The 18,591-nt window shown below is 46.5% G+C and overlaps 1 protein-coding gene across 8 annotated transcripts in view; it reads left to right on the top strand.

Annotated features, from left to right (window-relative positions):
• Window positions 1-201: 201 nt before the first annotated feature.
• SSTR2 (somatostatin receptor 2) overlaps window positions 202-18,591 on the top strand; it is a 33,548-nt gene continuing 15,158 nt past the window's right edge. Inside the window, exons 1-3 of one of the 8 annotated variants that reach the window (XM_083727706.1) lie at window positions 202-499; window positions 2,799-2,954; window positions 8,431-8,572. The gene's annotated coding sequence lies outside the window, so the exon portion shown is untranslated. Of the gene's footprint in view, window positions 500-2,319; window positions 2,463-2,798; window positions 2,955-6,257; window positions 6,275-8,430; window positions 8,573-12,508; window positions 13,107-18,591 lie in introns of those variants that run through there. The other 7 variants (XM_083727708.1, XM_083727709.1, XM_083727712.1 and 4 more) reach the window with 7 other exon arrangements.

Below are 18,591 nucleotides of genomic sequence, written 5' to 3' on the forward strand. Positions count from 1 at the left end.
TCTGCGCCGATCAGCTATCGCTTTTTGTTATCTACACGATATGGTGTAAATAGGGTCCCAGTATTGGTGGTTGGAGAATTTCCTGCCCCCTCCTTTTTTGGGGGGGGTGGACTTTAGCAAACTGCCTCACCACCTGATCACTCAACAAGAAAGGCAGCTTGCTCTGTGGCACGCTATTAATCTCACTTGCTCTCAGAGCACCTTCTCCAAGACTTAAAAGCATTCCTCACACCGCAGATGGATCCTTGTTTGGGGCATGGGTTAACTCAGCATGGTATGTTCTGCGGTTAAAACTATACAGAGCCTCAAAATTGTAGCAGTTCAGGATCAACAAGCTGCCATGGGAAATTCTGCTGTAAATAATTAACAAGACTAAAAGGGTACGGATTGACAGAATGGACTGAGCTGGACAGAGGGCACACTCTCTGGGTATCAGGAGACCACTGGCGTCAGAAAAAGGGCTGGAATCTTGTCGTTTAAGGATGCAAGTGCCCCCCAGGTAAGACCCTCTCTTTCTAGGTTTAGATTTCCACTTCCGCACCTACTCTCCTTTCTTATCATGTTTTAAAAGAACAATAGTGGCCTGAGTGGTCACATCAGAGGGAACACGTTTGTGTTACGCATTTAGTACAGGTTAATTGCATTGGGATCCTCTCAGGGTAGCTGCGGCTACCTGTGGATCTGTGAAAGCAAGAGAAAATGGTGTGGCATCCTAAAAGACAAAGGTCTTTTCAGATGAAACCTTTCATTATACACCGTTAGGCTCCTGGCTGGTGCTGGAGGAGACTCTTGAGAGTCCCATGGACTGCAAGAAGAACAAACCGATCCATTCTTAAGGAAATCAGCCCTGAGTGCTCACTGGAAGGACAGATTGTGAAGCTGAGGCTCCAATACTTTGGCCACCTCATGAGAAGAGAAGACTCCCTGGAAAAGACCCTGATGTTGGGAAAGATGGAGGGCACAAGGAGAAGGGGACGACAGAGGACGAGATGGTTGGAGAGTGTCTTCGAAGCTACAAACATGAGTCTGACCAAACTGCGGGAGGCAGTGGAAGTGCCTAGCGTGCTCTGGTCCATGGGGTCACGAAGAGTCGGACACGACTAAATGACTAAACAACAACAACAACAGGCTCCTGGCAAAAATGTTCCTCTTTAACCAGGCCTTGGGCTGATTGACATCCAGTGACCTTTTAAAATGTGTTGTGGAAGGGGGGATTATTGCGTTGTTCTTGTTCTTATTATGTATTTTGAGTTTTTATATTGTGATTTTATGCTGTGAACTGCCCTGTGACCTGCTGGTAAAGAACAGTATACAAATAATAAGAATAAGAATACTGGAGATAACAGTGTTCTGGTTGTTAGCACTTTCCTTGCACTAGCCAAATTAAGCGAAATTGCTGTGCTAACCAACAACAGAAAACTGGAATGGAGAAGTCTAGCATTACAGTGGTACCTCGGGTTACAGATGCTTCAGGTTACAGACGCTTCAGGTTACAGACTCCGCTTACCCAGAAATAGTACCTCAGGTTAAGAACTTTGCTTCAGGGTGAGAACAGAAATCATGTGATGGTGGCGTGGCGGCAGCGGGAGGCCCCATTAGCTAAAGTGGTACCTCAGGTTAAGAACAGTTTCAGGTTAAGAACAGACCACCAGGTTAACAGAACAGACCAGGTTAAGAACGAATTAAGTTCTTGACCCGAGGTACCACTGTACTGTGGTGTGGGATAGTTCTCCCTGCCGCCTTTTATGTACACTTGAGAACTGTTCAGGGTTCTCAACTTCCAAAAGGGGACAAAATTATATTAAACAAAAACAAAAAACAAGAACCAGGGGCTCCAACTGTTACAAGAAGGCAAAGATACTTGGCAGTTCTGTCATGGGCAATATCCAGTAAGTGCCCGTGTCACTATTGCAAGGAAAAACGTTCGTGAAAACGGTGCTTTCTGGGTCCAACAGTTCCCTCTAATCTACCAGCAACTTCATTCGATGATCTGAGTTGGTGGTAAACAGCTTTTCTCCCTCAGCAAGAATGCTTTGCTGGGTTTGCTTCAGGGCTTGCAAGGTGCTGCAACAACTTCAGTTAAATCATGCAGAAAGGCCCTAATAGGTTAATTGCGATATGGGGATTTGAACATAATGGCTAATGCCCTTGAGGGGGTGTGTGTGACCTACAAGGCCTTATACTGCATCAAACCAGTTGGCCCCATAAAGAGTGTCAACTCACTCCCCCCCTTTTTTTTACTGCTATAAACAAAGGCACAATTCATATATTCAGTCATATAACCCGCTTCCCCATGCTTTGGTCCCACATTGCTTCCATAGCAGTTGATGATGTGAGGCTGTGCAGAACATGGTACTTTTTTCCCAAACCATCAACAATGGCTGTATTGGAAAGGACACATTGCTGGGGGAACAACATGAGCAGTGTGTGGCCACGGGATAAAATCTGTACAAGGTACTGAGGTGATGTGAGGGTAAACTGTGAGGAAGTGGTTTTCCAGTGGCTACCATCCAGCTGGTTTTAAATGAATCAGGCCTAGTCAGGGGGTTGGACTCGATGGCCCTTGTGGTCTCTTCCAACTCTATGATTCTATGATTCTATGATTCTAGTCTGGTAATTGTTTCGGATTTTGTCCCCACTGAGCTGTTCTTCTACAGAGCACCACAGACGGAGATAAGGGGAAATACTTGCTCGGGAACAGGGCCAGAAAGCCTAGGTCAAGGGCACATTTGGAGGAGCCGACCCAGAGTCCTTTCACGAGTAGGTTTCGACACACTCTTTGCTTGTCACCCTTTCAGCTGTTGACAACATGCCTCTGTCAGAAAACAAGGTGTTCCAATGGCCTCTCCGTCTCCCTGTGTGTGCCAGAGAATGAGCAAAGGATACAGTTCGGCAGCAGTTTATCCAAAGCACTAATAGTGTTGATAAAAGGAAACGTTTTCTGCTTCCACTTGGTAAGTGAATTTCTTTTCGGTTTGCTCAGGGAACAATGTTTGCTTTTGCCCGAGGCATCAGGGATGCTTGCCTAGCTCGGAGCTCGCTGTGAGGGAAACTGAAAATACACATTGCAACAGACGGTTTTAAGAGCCTGAATGCTTATTGGGCCAGGCACATGAATAAAAGCGGTATCTAGTATAAAGCTGAACCTCAGGCGTTCCTTATGTCTGGAAGACCTGGCCGTGTATGCCAAGTTGCATCCAGTTATAATATAAGAAGCAGAACGCAGCAGTTTTTTCCTGTGAGAATATACTGGAAAGTTCAGGCACGTACAAGAAGTCTGGCTCTTTGCACATGCTCTCAGAAACTAAATGTGGATGCTTATAGGTTAAGTTGTGATTCTGATCTGCATTTGGAATTGTGGAGAAAGAAACAGGGCTCTCTGGGATCTTTCCATTTTGCCACAAGGCTACTGCTGCCTTGGTCATGAGGTGGTGAAGGCATAACAGACATTAAGGTTCAGTGGTGTGTGGCGAGTGGATGAGGGGGACTAGGCTTGTTCCTGATAAATTAGAGTATTAAAACATTAAAACCTCCTTCCCAAAGCCCGGAAAGCTTCTGCCCAGCTCAGGAAGCGGGAGTGCAATGCTCAAATGCAGGACCTCACAATGTAAGCACCCGCCGATTCCCCTCGTGAGCTGGTGCCTCTGGCCTTAACTGTTCCCCTATGAAAAAATTTGCTGCCATTGTTAAAATCTTAAGAGAATTTTCCTGTGAATGTATTCTCTTTGCTTTGTAACAGACACATTTCCACATCAGCTTGGTCCACAGTTCTAGATATATTTTTAAAAGAAAAGGCAACAATAAATAGTGACCAGGGGTGGAGGAAAAAAATGAAATAACAGATGATGAGCCATTCATCCCCAGCTTGGAATTGTAATACTCTTACATAATCCCATCAAATGCAGGCTCATATATCTATCTTATTCTAGATGTGAAGGAACAGGCAAAGCACAGAAGTGTTTCCACCACATGATAAATAAAGCGACTTGTCATGTTCCCAGAACTCCTCTTCTTCATCATTCCACAGCTTATAAATAGGCAGTAGCAATAGATAGCAATAGATGTATGATTTATGGCGGGGGAGCTTTGGTTCAGTTCTTACCACACTCACCTTGGCTGCACACCTAGACAGACTTTTTCGGATGTATCACTCACTGGAATAGCAACCGTGAGTGTAAAATGTGCAAAAAGATGTGGCTAGCCAGTTAGCCTGTGTATCCCTGTTCTGCTTAAACAAATCATACACTTTTAAAAGTACGACTCAAGCGAGATTGGGGCACTTATATATGACTGATGCAATTTACATGGTAAGATGTATATTAAGGCTTCTGTTAGTTCCACAGTATGTAAGTATTTCTATCCCGCCTTTTCTCTAAGGAGCTCAAGTATTATACCTGCTTCTCCTCACCCCCCCCACCCCCGCCATTTAAAGGTAAAGGGACCCCTGACCATTAGGTCCAGTCGTGGTGCTCTCTGGGGTTGTGGCACTCATCTTGCTTTTTTAGCCGAGGGAGCCGGCGTACAGCTGCCAGGTCATGTGGCCAGCATGACTAAGCTGCTTCTGGCGAACCAGAGCAACGGGAGCTCACCCCGTTGTGGGGATTCGAACCACTGACCTTCTGATCAGCAAGTCCTAGGCTCTGTGGTTTAACCCACAGCACCACCCGCATCCCTATAAGGAGCTCAAGTAGTGTACCTGCTTCTCCCCCCCACCCCCGCTATTTAATCTCCACCAAAACCCTGTGAAGTATTTTATGCTGCAAAAACAGGTGACTGGCCATAGGTCATGGCTGAATGGGGATTTGAATCCTGGTCTCCCAGTTCCTACTCTCAGATACTACCCGTTATGCCACGCTGGTGTAGTGGGTACTCTCCCCAGGCTTCGCACTTGAGTGTTTTTGCCCATCCGCCATATGTCCTTGATTTCCGATAATGCCTCTTGCTTGTCTGGTTGGAGGATAGAGAAGGATGTGTGAATGTGTGTAGAAAATGGCACACTTTCCAAAGGTACAATTTACATTATGTTCAGTTTTGGATAGTTACAGAAAATGGTTACTGTTGCGTTCTAGTGGAGTTCTATATAAGCAGGCTGGCTGAACCCTTCAGTTCAGTTCTGTTCTGGCCTGTGAATAAACAAGAGCTGATTGAAGAATCGCTGTGTCATCTGATATGTTCACCCACAACTTAACACAAATCTTCTAAGTTTTACCATCCATTTTAGAGAAGGACTTCCGCCAAAGTTGGTTGATATTTATTTATTTCGTAAAATTTACACACTATGTGATTGTAAAAAAATCTAACCCCAAAACCAAAAACCCTCAAATTGGTTTACAGAAACCATATGACCAGTCATACATACAACTGTTGCTATTGCAATTCACTTGCGCTTGACAGATCTGTGTTTATTATTAGCATGCTTCCGAGCTTAAAAAAGAAAACTGATGCATTTATCAAGGCTTAGTTTCAAATTTTAAAAGAGAGGCACAATTTCTAGTCTTCGTGTTTGTAAAAGAAGAAGAAGAAGAAGAAATCAATAAACCTTTAACACCCATATTGGGGCTTAATGTGGAAGGAGCAAGAGCAGGACCCTTTTACCAACTCCTTTCTCTGTGGGCACTGCCTCTGACAGCCACCTAAGGGATGTGGGTGGTACTGTACTCTAAACCACTGAGCCTCTTGGGCTTGGTGATCAGAAGGTCGGTAGTTCGAATCCCCACGATGGGTGAGCTCCCATTGCTCTGTCCCAGCTCCTGCCAACCTAGCAGTTCAAAAGCACACCAGTGCAAGTAGATAAATAGGTACCACTGTGGCAGGAAAGGAAACAGTGTTTCTGTGCGCTCTGGTTTCCATCATAGTGTTCCATTGTGCCAGAAGCGGTTTAACCATGACCTGGAAAGCTGTCTGTGGACAAATGCCGGCTCCCTCGTCCTGCTTGGAATATAACTGTTGAGCAGCAAATGTAACTTACTTCATGGGAAAAACCCACAAATTATTAGTACGAAAATAATTTTAATGTATGCACATTAAAATTATTTGCATTGAAGGGGATAGTTTTAAACACACACACACACACATATCCATATTTTTTACTTGCCATTATATTGTGATCTTTATATTTCTGCTACTTTGGTGGGCTAAAATGTGCATATACCGTATATCTCAGCTTCTAAGCCTCATGATTCCTCCTGTTCATGACATTTAATCCAGTGTCTTCTAGTGGCCTTCATGAGGCCTAGACTCCATTTCAAATGAAGTCTGTGTGACAAAGGTGTTGGTGAGTCCTTGCATTTTAACTGGAGATTGGCCTTGGCTTTTCCACAGAGGCGTTGTTTGAATCCAAGGAGAACGTTTTAAAATCTGTAACATCCACCTCTGCAAATCTAGTATCCCATTCACTAGGACACTCGTGGCAACACCATCTGCTCTTCTGTCGTGCTGATATCATGGGCTTTCTTTTTATTGAAAAAAATGAAGCTTATTTGGATATTTATTTCTCATCTGTTTCTTTGGGAAAGGTCATTTCCCTGCCTTATGGGTTATTTATTATGCTAGTGATTATTCCCCTGAGCTCCTGAAATCCTGCTCTCTTAATATCGTATGGATTTGTAGTATGCCAATTGAACCTTATCCTTCTCTCCTGGGTATCAATACGCCGCCTTTCATCTTAATTCCCTTAATTCCCAGCATGATTTTGCCTCCTTGATAGGTGGCGAGGGAGGTGGAAAAGGAAAGCTAGAACTGAACTGCCACCTGAAATCTCACGGGAACCCAGTGAAGAGTCTACCTTTCTAACCTAAACCACCCCTCCTGTCTGAACTGCTGCTTGTTAACTGACTCTTGCTTGATAGACAGGGTGTGTAGGCAGTGTTAACTCTTGACACAGTTATCGCATGCAGCGAAAGCATTGCATCCGGTTCTGCTTCTTCTGTCTTCCTTGCAAGAGTCGAAGGCTGCTTCTCCAAGAACCAGTTCCTTGTAACCTTCAGGTTACAGACTCCACTAACCCAGAAACATTACCTCAGGTTAAGAACTTTGCTTCAGGATGAGAACAGAAATCGTGTTAGAGTCATTCTATCTAGCCTGCTGCTCTGGGGACTTACCTGCCAGTTAATGCCTGTGTTGTTCATTGTATGTACAGTGGTACCTTGGGTTACATACGCTTCAGGTTACAGACTCTGCTAACCCAGAAATATTACCTTGGGTTAAGAACTTTGCTTCAGGATGAGAACAGAAATCATGCAGCGGTGGCGCAGCGGCAGCAGGAGGCCCCATTAGCTAAAGTGGTGCTTCAGATTAAGAACAGTTTCAGGTTAAGAACAGACCTCCAGAATGAATTAAGTACTTAACCCAAGGTACCACCTTTCCATTTTGCTGTACACAAGGCAGTTTACAGCAACAAAACACACAACAAATAATGCACACCTTATAATAAATAATCTGATCCAATAAGAAAACGTAACTTTAAAATGGAACATGTTATCAAAAAAAGGAATATTCAATAATCTACTAGAATATAGTAGCACGCAATAAAATTAACTCTCAAAACACCAGCAAACATTAAACAGAAATTCACTCTTAACAATTACAATGAATAATTACCAAACTACGATCCGATAAAAGTAACTGCAAGACGCAGTGCATAAAATACTACCACACAAAACCATGTAAAAAGATCAAACTGAGAAACAAAGACACACAATTTATAAAAGTTTTTTTAAAAAACAAAAAAAACAAAAAACAAAAAAAACCCTAAACTCCTATTTTCCCTTCCTAGCTGCTTCTCCTTCTTAAAGTCATGGCCTGGGAGAAGCCAATTGCTCAGCTGGGCTTTATTGAGGGAAGTCAGGCTCTTTCTCCCTTCTTTGCACTTCCTCGCTGAGTAAGCTGACTTCTGCTGAATTATTTTAGAGCAGTGTTTCCCAAATTTGGGTTTCCAGCCGTTTTTGGACTACAACTCCCATCATCCCTAGCTAGCAGAACCAGTGGTCAGGGATGATAGAAACTGTAGTCCAAAAACAGCTGGAGATCAAAGTTTGGGACACACTGTGTTAGAGTCTTTCTATCTAGCCTGCTGCTCTGGGGACTTACCTGCCAGTTAATGCCTGTGTTGTTCATTGTATGTACAGTGGTACCTTGGGTTACATACGCTTCAGGTTACAGACTCTGCTAACCCAGAAATATTACCTTGGGTTAAGAACTTTGCTTCAGGATGAGAACAGAAATCATGCAGCGGTGGCGCAGCGGCAGCAGGAGGCCCCATTAGCTAAAGTAGTGCTTCAGGTTAAGAACAGTTTCAGGTTAAGAACAAACCTCCAGAATGAATTAAGTTCTTAACCCGAGGTAGCACTGTATATTGGCTCTGGACACCAATATTAGCAAAGGTTGCAATCCTGTTATACACTTACCCGGTGATGTCTCATTTATCTCAAGGGGACTTGCTTCTGATTAGACGAGCATTTGATTGCACTGTAAAACCACTGATACGAAGTCCTTCCCTAATCTACAGCCTGGTTTTATGCCTGTCTACTTGGAAATCCATCAATCTGAGGTCAGGATGACTTGCTACCACCAGGTAAATATGCAGAGGACTGCAGTCTTAGTTACTACTTTGCGATAGTTAAGGCTGTGGATGGATTTTTATAGTGTGCATTAAATTTTAAAGCCTTAGCCTCAATTAAGGTGTGTTTCTGTACATTTCATGGTGACAAGGACTTGTTTCGCAAGGACGGACCCTCAAATCACCATTCCGATGGGGTGAAGCAGGACGTGGAAGTGCCCCAAATTCGTAATGTGTATATGCTACAAATATAATGTGCTTTTAAAAAACACGGTTTAAAACTTCTGTTAAATACCTATACCTGGTAGGAGCTGTGGAAATCCCTCTGAGGTTCCCTGCAATGTGTGCCTATATTTGGGTCCCAATTTGGCCTGCAATTACTTTTTCCCCAAGCCATGCCCACTTGCCCCACACCAGATGGCTGCCATTTGTGACATCAGTTATGGGTCTGGTATAAGCACTGCTCAGCTAATCCTTGCACCAAGCACAAGTCTAGGTTTGTCTCCGTCTTTCTCCTTGCTGAGTTCTACAAGGGTGACACTGAGGCTAAGGAGGAGGGGGAAGCTGGCATTCAGGGACACAGGTAGCGCTGTGGTCTAAACCGCCGAGGCTCTTGGGCTTGCCGATTAGAAGGTCGGCAGTTCGAATCCGCACGACAGGGTGAGCTCCCATTGCTCTGTCCCAGCTCCTGCCAACCTAGCAGTATGAAAGCACATCAGCGCAAGTAGATAAATAGGTACCACTGCGGCGAGAAGGTAAAGGCGTTTCTGTGCGCTCTGGCACTCATCATGGTCCTCCATGTGCCAGTGGTGGTTTAGTCACACTGGCCACATGACCTGGAAAGCTGTCTGTGGACAAACACTTGCTCCCTCAGCCTGAAAAGTGAGATGAGCACCCATAGTCAAGTTTGACTGGACTTAACCGTCCAGGGGTCCTTTACCTTTTTACCTACCCCTGGACTTGGATGTATTGTGAGAAAAATGGGAGCTGTCTGAGAGCAGACAGATTGGTGGGGCTGTGCACTGTGCCCCATTTGTTCTAATAAGCCAGCCTGCCCTGGTGTAGTGCAGAGGGTCAGCCAGCCAGCCATACCTCCTTCTAGGGTATTCATGGGGGATATACACCCCAAACAAACAGCATTCCATGAGCATGCTCAATCTTCACTGGCTTCTCTTGAAGTTTCCTTCTTCCTGAGGTTTGTGTCTGCTAAATATTTATTCTACTTTTGGGGGTTTATCCCAAGCCTGCCAATACCTCCCTCATATATATGTATGGCACCACTTTGGCCTCGTAAGGATTTGCACTTGGATAATGAGTTCGCTGGTTTAATGCTGCTGTGCTTTGTATTTTATTTATAATTAATTTCCAATCCGCTGGTTTAATGCTGCTGCGCTTTATTATATAATTAATTTTTAGCGCTTCTCGTTTTTTATTTGCTATTTTCAATGTGCTTTCATTTTATTCCATTTTTCCTGTCAGTCACTTTGGAAACGTGCTCAAAAGGGGGGCCTCGGTCACAAAGCCAAGCGTACCATTTCTGAGGTTTAGCAATTGCTGTGTTTAGCAATGAAGCTGTAGTCTTTGGCAGAGAGAAAGAAGGCAAATATGTCGCAAAAAGCCAGATCAGCAGGGCCAGACAAACACAGAGCAACATAAAAGGGACCCTGACTCCTTGGCAAGCAGGCCACCTAGAGAGCAACTCCTCCGGTCCAATAAATATTTATTGCTTGTAGCCATAGGCATTTGCAAATTAGAGAAGATTAGATGTGAGCTGGAGCAGGTTTTATAGGGCTCCCAGTCAATTGATGTTGGGAGCAAACAGGTTGCTGAAAATCAAGAGAATAGCTGGCTGAGTCTTTTGCCTTTAGACCTGAAGGATTCACCAAGGGCTCCGGCAGCAAACTTGCGTAGGTACTGAAAGAAAGTTCTGCCCAACTCCGTACCTCTGTCTCCCATTCCAAAACGGCTGGTACAGTTGGAACTGATGCAATATGAGCATGCTTGCATTAAACATGTGTTGGAGGAAGCTGCAGCTGCCAACATGATAAATGTGCTTTAAAGTCTAGGTTCAGCACGATCCTGCTGACAGGAACACACTTCGGTGCCTATACATAATCATCCCAATTCTGACCCCCAACAGTCACAACCAGACACACTCTGCTCAACTCACTGATCAATTATTAGGGCTGCCACCTTATTTCTGTGGTGTTTTGCCACAGCTGCGGGACAGGCAAGCCAAATATCTCTCCATCTCTATCTGTTTAATGGTTGGAATTTTGAAATCCACAGGCGTCTTGCTGAAAAACTACTGTGCCAACCTTAACAGTTGTCCTTAACCATCTCCTTGCTGTGCCCACATTCCCCCCCCCCAATTGATCTATTGGTCTCTACGCCAACTTCTGCGATACTGTTGGTGAAGAGACTTTATAATCCCTGCCACTTTTCTGGTATTGCTCTTGTGCAAAAGCAAAATGGCCAACCCAGTTTCCTGGCTTGGCTTCTTGTTTAGAGCAAAATATTTACCCTGCACAGGTAGTCTCTATAACTCAGTCGGCAGAGCATGGGACTTTTAATCTCAGGGTTGTAGACTTGAGCCCCACATTGGGCAAAAAATTAATTTGCTCATTGTTTCCTCTGCCTTTTCAGCTGATAAATGGTGCGATTAACATCTTTGACAGGAGAAAACATTTTAAGGGGAATTCTGGGAGTGTGGGCTAATCCACCAAGCTGACTGCAGAGGGTTCAAGATACAAGAGAGGAAGTCTCTAGAACCTAGAATGGGTTCTAGGTCAGGAATCCACTTGGCAGCCTGCCTCTTCAGAGAAAACTGTTTTCCCTAAAGGGAAACTGGTTGTGGTCTGTGACTTGAAGCCATAGCTTTGTACATTGCATAAAGAATCCTGGGGACCGTAGTTTGTTAAGGCTGCTGGGAACTGTAGCGCTGTGATGGGTAAGCTTACCATTCCTTTGATGTGAGGGTAAATTGCAGCTTCCTGGATTCTCGGGGAGGAAACCATGTGCTTGAAATGTATGGTGTGCATGCTGGGAATGTCTTATTTCCCACCTTCCTGGGATATGGAAGGAGATCAAGACAGTCTTCTAAGGATACCATTTAAAGTGTGGTTCTCTCTTCCTCTTACCAAGCTGAGTTGTTGCCTTTGCCTTTCAGTCGGTCAGCTAGTCTTGCTAGGGGACCACCTTACTGGAAACAGAATAAGCAACTCCCCACCCCAAGACCACTGGCACCTCCATGACTGCCACGGCTGTTACAGCAGCAGTCTCCATATAAGACGACTACCAATTCCTCTTTCACTCTTGTTTTGGGAGTGGTGGTGGAGACCATAGGAGCCAACTCCTGGAGGCTGAGGTCCCTTTGACCTCCCCCCCCAATAAAATATGGGGGGGTGGGCTCCCCCAAAGTGATGGGCATCAAATGGTGTGTGCACACCGTATCATGTGATCAATTATGCCGGGTGGGGCTTGCCTGCCCCCGCCCCAGTATTTTATTCAAGTTGGCACCCCTGGTGAAGATGGGTGGCCTACTGCATTGTTTCTCAACTGGTAGCTATTTTGTTTGTAAACAGGACATGTTCCATTTATAATTTTTATAATCATATAAATTATATAATTTCACCTGTAGCCCTCTTGGAATATCCGGGGGGGGGGGTAGGGGACCATATAGCCCCCTTTATGAGAAACACTGGTCTGCTGGAAGGAAGTTGACCGAGCCCCGCGGGTGGAGTGGCGATACCTCTCGTTCCTGAGCACGCCCTTCCTCCGAGTCTCTTCTTCCCTAGGGAGACCCCTGGATCAGGGCCGTGTGAACGCGTTTTGAAAGCCACACGCTGCATCTACAAACCAAAGCGCACTCCCTTTACTGATTATTGCAGGAAATGGCAACGGGGGTCTCAGTCGCTGCCAGGGTATATCTTTTTAGGAAGGGGTTGGGAAGCATCTTAGGAGCTGAAATCCTGCCCCTCGTTTACGGGGAGCTTCACCTCCCCGCCCACTACCCATCTCCAACGAAAGCCTGACGCCTCCTCGCCTCCGGCAAAGCCCCTAAAGGTGGACTCCGGCTTCCCACCGTTGCGCGTCGGAGGTGGCGCGCCTTTGCCCATTGATTGCCCGGGCTTGGGGGGAGTGGCCGCGGGTGGGCGACGACGAGAGCGCCTCCCCGGCTCGGCTGGCCACTTGGCACGTCGGAGGTGCAGCCGGCAGCCTTCTTGCGCCGCGTGAGCTGCATCTGCGCGCCAGCTTGCGAGCCGCTGCTGCCGCTGCTGCCGCCGCCGGCGCTTCCTTGGCACTCGCGTTTCCCTCGACGAGGGGCTAGTCCCGAAGCAGCCGCCAGCCAGCCGCCGCCGCCAAGCGCAGGTCTGGCGCCCCCTGCACTCGGAGCCGATCTCCGCTCTGCTTGCAAGAAGTCGTTGGCTTTCCTTTTTTACCGGCGATCTGCATATATATATATATCTATTATACATGCACACACATGCAAGCAAGCGGGAGCGTGCGTCGAGGGCGAGGGAAGAATTCGCAGAAAGACGCCGAAATTGTGAGTGCTTCGCTTTGGGAAAGCGGTGGAGGGGGTGGGGATTGCCGGTGCGCGGCCGGGGGAAGAAGTCTTCGGAGGAAAGGCTACAGGTGAAAACTTGGATGGAAGGGGAAACCCTCGAAGGCTGTCCGGATAAGCTGTCAAGGGAGCTCCCGGACAACTTGCAGGCTGCAGCTGGGGGGGGGGGCAGCGCTTGGAGATCCTGGGGTTGCTCGTCTCCTCCTCCTCAGTGGGATTTGAGGTGGCAGCTAGCTTTGCTTGGGGACCTTGGGCTTCAGACGTGGGCGAACCCCGAGAGGCATCCATTTCCTCGAACTCCGTGGGCATAGTTTCTGGGTCAGGGATCCGGCTTGCGATTGTAGGCGCCTTCTGCTCGGGAGCAAGCAAACCCAGTAAATAGGTACAGGATTCACTTGCGTGCTTCTTTCTCTCTGCCTGAGAATCCAGTGCAGAATCCTCAGCAGCAACCTTGGGGTGGGCTCCTGCTGTCTGTCTGTTTTCTGAAGACTCCACAGAGGAAGGAAATCCCTTCCCTGCGAACATCTGCCTTAAAAGTCCGTGGAGATTTTGCTGTGGTACCTAAATCGGCATTTCTGACACTTGATCCGCGGAACAATGAAAGCGGCTCTTTCAAATCTAAATTTTATTTCTAGGATTGTGTCACCCACTACCTCCTCCTTCAGCACGTTGTCTTCTCCATCTGCTTCCCAACCCACTTCCATCTTTCCCAGTTTCACCCCCTGCAGCGAGGTTGTGCAGCGAGCCAGAAAACCCGTAGTTCAAATTCTGCCTCTGAGTGATCAGAGGTTAAAGCTGGCTGGATCTCTGCCTTACTCTCTCATGTGCAGTGGAGGGGATATGGAGCAATCTTGCAGGGTTGTTGTATTGGTGTAATATTATGTAGAGCATTCTGAACACCCTGAATGTCTCCCGGGTCCATAATTCTCTCCCTGCATCGTATTAGCTCCACAGAGAGGGTGTGAGTGTCACAGGGACAGCTAGCGTAGTGGTTAGGGTGTCAAACTAGGACAGAGTGTGGGACCCTGTCTACTCAGAAGCAGCTCCTTCTGAATTCGATAGGGTTTACTCCCAGGTTAAATGGAGTCAGGATTGCACCTTCTGCCAGTCACTAGGTTTCAGCCTAGCCTACCTCACAGGGCTGTTGTGATGATAAATTGGCATGGCAGGGGATGGGTAGCAAGTACATCCCCATAGGTTTTTGAAGGAAAACTGATATATAGATTTAACCATTAAAAAATAATAATGTTTAAGAGTTGTCTCCAATGCTGGTCCTACTCAGAACAGAACCATTGAAATGAACAGATGTTAGCCATGTCCATTAACTTCAATAGGTCTGTTCTGAGTAAGGTAAAGGTACAGGGACCCCTGACCATTAGGTCCAGTCATGGCTGACTCTGGGGTTGCGGCGCTCATCTCACTTTATTGGCCGAGGGAGCCGGCGTACAGCTTCCGGGTCATGTGGCCAGCATGACTAAACCGCTTCTGGCGAACCAGAGCAGTGCACGGAAACGCTGTTTACCTTCCTGCCGGAGTGGTACCTATTTATCTACTTGCACTTTGACGTGCTTTTGAACTGCTAGGTTGGCAGGAGCAGGGACCGAGCAACGGTAGCTTACCCCCGTTGCGGGGATTCGAACCACCGACCTTCTGATCGGCAAGCCCTAGGCTCTGTGGTTTAACCCACAACACCATCCTTAATATTAATCCATAATCTTCACTTCAATAATCCAAGTTATTGCAGGGATTGAATCTGCAACTTTGGTGTTAGAAGCGCCACTCTCTAACCAACTGAGCTATTCATCCATTCCTTGGTTGTCTCTCTTCTGCCAGCTCCCGGAGCTGCCTACTGACTCTGCTGAGAACAGAAGGAATTATGTGTGTAACTGGAGGCAGAGAACAGCCTCGTTCCTGCAAAAGACCAAGTGACCCTCCCACGCTTACCCTCCCCACCTCAGCATCCTCCTGCCTGCACCATTATTTTATTTTCCTCTTTCAACATTTAATTTCATGAGGTCCACCAAAGAAATGAAAGGAGGGGGAAATTGGGGGCTTCCACACTAGGAGGGCTGGTTTGGACTGGTAGCTTCTCCTCTAATTAAGACCTCAAACTCCAACCGGTAACAGCAGCTCAACCGTGGAGCTCACAGTAAACATAAAGGAAAGAGAGGGATGAATAAGATGCTAGGGTTTCAATAGTGTATGCAGGCTTAGGAAATCTGGCGTGAGACATGGCAGTTCAGAGGAACTGTTGAAGTTGCAAGAGGGGGAATGACGTTCAAATGAAGGTGGAAAGAAATCAAAGGAAACCAATTTGTTGTTGAGGTTCTCTCTCTCTCTCTCTCTCTCTCTCTCTCATACACACACCCACACCCCACTTCCCAGACTTAACACTGTGTGGTTTGGAATGACATTTCCTGCAATCTGCGGCAGACCGCGATAGCTTGTGGTTTATGTGTAAGGGCAAACAACTGTATTCAATAAGCAAAAGGCACAGATTCAGATATGATTGTTTGACCATCATCCACCAGGAGTATGTCTGAGCTGGGACCTAAAAGCTTTAGGTTATGCTATAACACTGAGTTCATCACACTTGAGGCTGTTTATTTCAGTGAGCTTCAATGTGTTTAAGTCCATTGGATTGTGTCCCTAAGGGACTGGCTGTTCATTGATGAGCCGAAAGGGGGTGGAAAGAAACAAATCAAAGAGGAAACAATTGACTTCAGCATATCCAGTTATATTCTGAGCTCCAATAAAGAGATGGTCCAGATCTCTGAAGACTGCACAGTTAAATATTTATATATAACGGCTGTATATTTTTTAAACCACAACAATGGAGTGTGTGGGATAACTGGAAAATTAGGGTAGTCAGATCCTCCCCCAAAATTGCTTCCGTCCCTTTCAATAGTTTTGTAGAAGATGGAATTTCCTACACCTGCTGACATTTATTCCTTTATGCAGATGAGTGCTCTGGTCATCCCTCCTCAAAATCATCTAGGATAATTAGAAGTGCTGAGAGTTTCTAAAATGCTTCCTTTAATTAAAAGGAATTGGGCAATTAAACTGGGCAATTGAAAACATGTCTGCTCAGAAGTAAGCCCCATTGAGTTCAGTGGGCTTATACCCAAGGTGTGTGTGGTTTTATTTTTTAATGTGTGGGATTGCATCCTAAACGGGTTAGTACTTTCTGTATAAAACAGGGGCAGCAAAAGGTGATATCTGCTCCTCAACTATAGAACACAAAGATTTGAACTACAGTAATGTTGTCCAGTGTGGTGGTACCCAGTGAAATTTTTTTGTAGGGGAGCAGTTAAGGCCAGAGGTACCGGCTTGTGAGGGCAATGGGTGGTGGTGGTGGTGGGGTGGGAATGTTGTGACGTCTCACCCATGAGTGTCATGCTTCCCACCCTAAGCCAGGCAAAAGCTTCCTGAGCTTTGGGAAGGAGGTATCAAGCCTCTGACAAGATGCTGGAGCCCTCCTGTCTTCTTCCCAAAGCTGGGCAGGAATTGGGAAGGTGGAGGGAGGGCTCTTGGACCCCATAAGTCAGGTGTCAGGGAATCTGATTCCCCCCTCCCACGGCAGGCTGCCAGGGATAGATAGACAAGAAAAGCTCTTACCAAGTCTTTTATTCAATATTCACAGAGAGAGGCTTAGAAATACTGCCTCTTGGAGTACGGTAATGCCATTGCTCCGAGTAATCTCCACCCCTTCTCCTCTTCTCAGTCGTCAACAGCACCGCCCACCTTACGGTGGCTGCTTAAGGCCATTTGCCTCTTCGCTCTCTGCTCTACTACTTTCACTCCTCGCCGGGTTCTGGGAGAAGGGGGTCTGGAATGTTTTCTAGTGATAATGTTGCAGCCTGCTTCTCCCTCCTCCTCTTCCCCCATGATTTCCCAGCTTTGCCCCTCTTCTATCTCTGGGCCATGAGTTGTGACCTTCTGCAAACCCCTGTTGTGAATCTATGCTGTCTTCCTCTTCTCTGGAAGGGGGATGAGGATGTGGAGGTAGTTGCCATCATCGGGCCTCCCTCCCTAAGCTGCACAGAATCTACTGGGCTTTGGGAAGGAGGCGCCAGCCTTTAATACTTCAATTCTCTATTTTACCGGGAACATTTAGGGGACTAGCTTAATCCCCTCTAGTCCACTGTAACTGTAAACCGCTAGTCCAGTGTAACTAAGACGCGGATGGGAGAAGAACTACATTTGACAGTGCAATCCTAGGCATGTCTAATCAGAAATAAATAACACTGAGTTCAGTGGGTGCACAATTGCAACCTGCATCGTGTTTTAGTCACCATTTGCGGTCTGCTCCAGCGAATGGCCACTTGCATGCATATGCAGTACAGGTGCACATAAAATCACACACAACTTTGAGGAATAAAATATGAGGATGTGCATTTTTATTTTAGTTTTTAAACGCAGTGGAGAAGAGTTTGTGGGAGAAAGGGCAATATTCAGATCCCGTGGCTCGGCTGAGGAACGTAGAGTTGGAAGTAGTGGCTCTGATAAAGTTTTGTTGGTGTAGCTGAATATTACTACCTCCCCTTCATTTCCCTTCTTTGGGCAGTTCTGCCTCAGCATAATTTCTATCTCATGCCATGCAAGAGGGCAGGAGGGGACAGGAATGCTCTGCCCCTCCCCGTATTGATCAGAGTGGTGCTCTCAACCTTGCACACCATTGTTGCAATGTTGCAATGCTGGCAGTGTGTGTTGGGGAGGTCTAGGTTCAAATTCCACCTAAGCTATATATTTACTTAGTGGCCTTGCACATGCTGCAGTCACTTAGTATCTCCCAACACCCCCACGATCTACCAAATGGAAAGTATCCGAGAGCCGATGTGTTGTATTAGCGAGAGAGTGAGGCTTGGATTGGGGAGACCCACTGAGCCAGGAATATCACTGAGTGGTCTTTGGCCAGTCACTTTCAACCTAAGCTACCCCAAGGGATCGTTACGACAATTTAGAAAAAGAAAAGCCAAGCAGAACAACTCCACATATACCACATCAAGCATACAGTTCCTGGAGGAAGAGCTCGCTATAAATGTGATTAATAATAATATTGGCCTACCTTACAGGAAGGGACGCGGGTGGCGCTGTGGGTTAAACCACAGAGCCTAGGGCTTGCCAATCAGGGTTTGTCGGTGGTTTGAATCCCCATGACGGGGTGAGCTCCCGTTGCTCGGTCCCTGCTCCTGCCAACCTAGCAGTTCAAAAGCACATCAGAGTGCAAGTAGATAAATAGGTACCGCTCTGGCAGGAAGGTAAACGGCGTTTCTGTGTGCTGCTCTGGTTCGTTAGAAGTGGCTTAGCCATTCTGGCCACATGACCTGGAAGCTGTACGCCGGCTCCCTCGGCCAGTAAAGTGAGATGAGCGCGCCACCTCAGAGTCATCCGCAACTGGACGTAACGGTCAGGGGTCCCTTTACCTTTTACCTTACCTTACAGGACTGCTGCAAAGATGACTGGG

This window comes from Podarcis gaigeae, assembly GCF_964106915.1.
Source record: "Podarcis gaigeae genome assembly, chromosome: 2".
Classification (NCBI taxonomy): Eukaryota; Metazoa; Chordata; class Lepidosauria; order Squamata; family Lacertidae; genus Podarcis; species Podarcis gaigeae.